The sequence below is a fragment of the Vombatus ursinus genome, unplaced genomic scaffold, assembly GCF_900497805.2.
Source record: "Vombatus ursinus unplaced genomic scaffold, bare-nosed wombat genome assembly UNPS02014864.1, whole genome shotgun sequence".
Taxonomy (NCBI): Eukaryota; Metazoa; Chordata; class Mammalia; order Diprotodontia; family Vombatidae; genus Vombatus; species Vombatus ursinus.
In genome coordinates, this window is record NW_020954642.1 from 17,627,469 (window position 1) to 17,630,893 (window position 3,425).

Genomic DNA, 3,425 nt, shown 5'->3' on the forward strand with positions numbered 1-3,425 from the left:
TTGAGCTAAATACATTGACTCACACTTATTAGTGCTATGAGATAAGAATTTAAATGATATTCAGAAGGAAAAAATATTAATATTGTGACTATCATATGCCAGCCACTGTTTCAAGGAAACACTTTTACAAGTGTCATCTCATTTGAAAGGGACCTTCCAATTCTGAGACAGTGGGAATCTGATGAGACCAGCCAGTCCACCCTGTCTCTGGAGGAAAAAAACCCTAGTTCACTTCATACATTATAGTGGAGATGGTATTATTTTCTGTCATTGTATCCCTAGGGCACTTGCTAGGGAAAGAATTAATGCTTGATGATTGATTCAATGATTGATTTAGAGCTGGAAAGGATATTAGAAATCATCAAACAAGAATGAACACCAAGGCCCAGAGAAGGGAAAGGACTTGTCCAAGGTGATGCAGACACTAAGTATCCCGGTTCTCTGACTCCAAATCTGAGGCTCTTCTTAGTACACTGAGCTATCGGAGGTCTCTGTCCTCCTTTATCACTTAGCTAGCATTTTCCAGACAACATTTCTTTGAGGAGATAACGTGGTATGCTGAGGGTCCTGAAAACAAAACTTCATGATAATCCTGTAAGTCAAGTGATTCTTTACTTGCAAAGGAGCAGCACAGGGACAGTGGTATCTCTGAGCCCAAACTCACTGTGGTTCTTCTATAGGGTTCCTTTTGAATGGAAAGAAAAATAGCAAAATCAGAGGAAATCTGTACTCTGAGTGGTTATGTTAACAAGACATGTCAAAATAATAATCACTTTTACTAACAGGGATACAGGCAGGAGTGTGCTCGTCAATGTTTAACAATCAGCTCTCTGAAAAACCCACAGAATATCCTTTTAAGTTATATTATTCACGTGATCTCCATCACTTTATTGAGTTCAGAAATCAACGAAACATTGACCCAAACCCTAATTTGTAGTGGATGCCAATTCTGAGGTGTAAATGCCCATGCTGAAAATTTAACAGCCAGTTCTGGTACAAGTTGGCTCCAGTTTGTCCCTGGGATACAGGGATATATGGTACTAAAACATTCTCTCCATTTAGAAAAATCAAATATTGAGCTATTAAAATTTTTTGTCACTAAGAAGCTTCTGATTAAGAAAATGAGACAGTTGATATAGAGTTCAGACAATGAAGTCAGGGTACAGATGATATAGAGTGTAAGGGTAGCTAGGTGGCCAGGTCACCTCACATCGGGACCTTTACAACAGCCTGTGCACTAGTTTCTCTTGCTTCTGTTTTCTTCCCATTCTAGCCCAAACTCTACTCAAATCTGACTGTCAGATATGATAAACTCTAGTGGTTCCTTTTATTTCCCTTAACTTCTAAGATAAAATATAGAACTCTTTGTCTGGTTTTTAAAGACCTTCAGAATTTGGACCCTCCCTACCTTTTCCTGTACTTTGCTCCCTCTCACATACTCTTTGGTCCGGTGACACTGGCCTCCGTGGTGTTCCCAGACCAAGACACTGGATCTCTGGGCTCTGGGCACTTTCTCTGGCTGCCCCCATGCCTAGAATGCTCTCTCTCCTCCTCTGCCCCTCCTGGCTTCCTTCAAGGCTCAGCTAAAATCTCACCTTTTACCAGAAGCCTTTGCTAAGTGCTCCTTAATGCTGGTGCCTTCTTACTGTTGATCATCCCCAATTTGCCTTGCATATATGTTGTTTATCCATAAGTGTTTGCAGCTTGTCTCTTTTCATTAAGTTGTGAGCTCCGTGAAGAGTTTTTTTTTCTACCTCTCTGCATTAGGGAAGGGAAGGGAAGGAAAGAGAAAGAAGGAGCTGCATTGCTCAACTGGAACTGATCTGGTTCCCCAGTGGGGCAGCTTGTATTACTCAGGGATTGTTGTTTGTCCTTCGTTCACAACGAGTACCATGACATCAGAAAGATGATGCCAAGACTTGCAAGCCAATTGGATTTAAATGAGGAAGAACTGTACCAAGTCACCAGCCTCACTTTCTCCTCCAGAGCCATCTGGGTCCAGTGTCTAGATAGAGATAAGAATGACTGGAGATGGTCCTCTCTATATGATAGAGCAAGGTTATAAATCCTAGTCTCCCTTGACTTCAAGACCAGCCCTCTTTCTACACACTGGTTGTTGCTTCTCAGCGGTATAGCACAATATTCCAAAGATGTATTGTGTGAACTATATGCAGAAGATTATGATGGATGGTGGAAGGGATACAAAATTTAGTTGAGAAGCACTTTCCCTCAAGGAGCTTACAATCTAACAGGTGAGTTAGGATACTGAACAAACAACAGACATTTATTATGCACCTACTATGTGCTAGATATTGTGCCGGGAGCCAGGATACAAACACAAAGAATGAAACAATCCTGATTTTCCAGGAGTTTATGTCCTAATGGAGAAATTAATAAGCATTTCTACATAAGTATATGAAGGGAATAAATACAACACCAGCAGAGCTCGCTATAATACATGCTATTAGATAGGACTGGATAGTTTTGGCCACTTTTTCCATGCTAGCTTTGGGCACCTGTAAATGTAACTCAAACACTTTGGGGAAGTTGCCTTTCTCCTCTTTGACCTGCTGAATACCAACTCCTCAAATCCCAGCCAGGAAGAAGTTTGTTGACATCTGTCACCATACAATTCAATTCAATTCAACTCACGGCAACAAATATTTATTAAAACAAACCACTGAATTTAGGGCATCGAGCTAGGACTCGGGGTTACAATGAGAAAGAAAGAAACAGGGAAACAGTGAGGGAGAAAGGAAGGAAGAAAGGAAGAAGGGGAAATAAGAGAAGAAAAGAGAAAGAGAGGAATAAAGCAAGAAAGGGAGAGAAAGAGGAAAAGAGGGGAAGGAAGAAAAACAACAATAGATCCCTGCCCAAGCACTAGGTCGTGGTTATTTTTTGGTCCCTCCTGGCTCAGAGTCAATGTAAATAGTAACTGTTTCTCTTCTGGCCAGCAACCCTGAGGGTTTTCCCCTCCCAGTTTGATTTTTTTTTTTAATTAAAGGGGCCATCCCTTGAATCACTTCTTAAAGAGGCCTATTCACTGAATGGGCGTTACCTCACTCTAAGTGACAACCTGAAAAGACCTTAGCTTAAAAGGGCCAAGGTCTGCATTGCATCCTGGGCCATTTCCAGTCATACTGATGAATATCTGGCCACTGGACCCAGATGGCTCTGGAGGAGAAAGTGAGGCTGGTGACCTTGCACAGCTCTCCCTCACTCAAATCAAAGGTAATTGCAAGTCATGTCATTATCTTCCTGATGTCATGGTCCTCTTAGAGAACAAAGAACAAACAAAACAATTCAATTCCCTGCAACAAGTATTTATTAAGCAATCCGCTGCACTAGAGCATTGAGCTAGGAGCTGGTGACATTATGAGAAAGAAAGAAAGAAAGAAAGAAAGAAAGAAAGAAAGAAAGAAAGA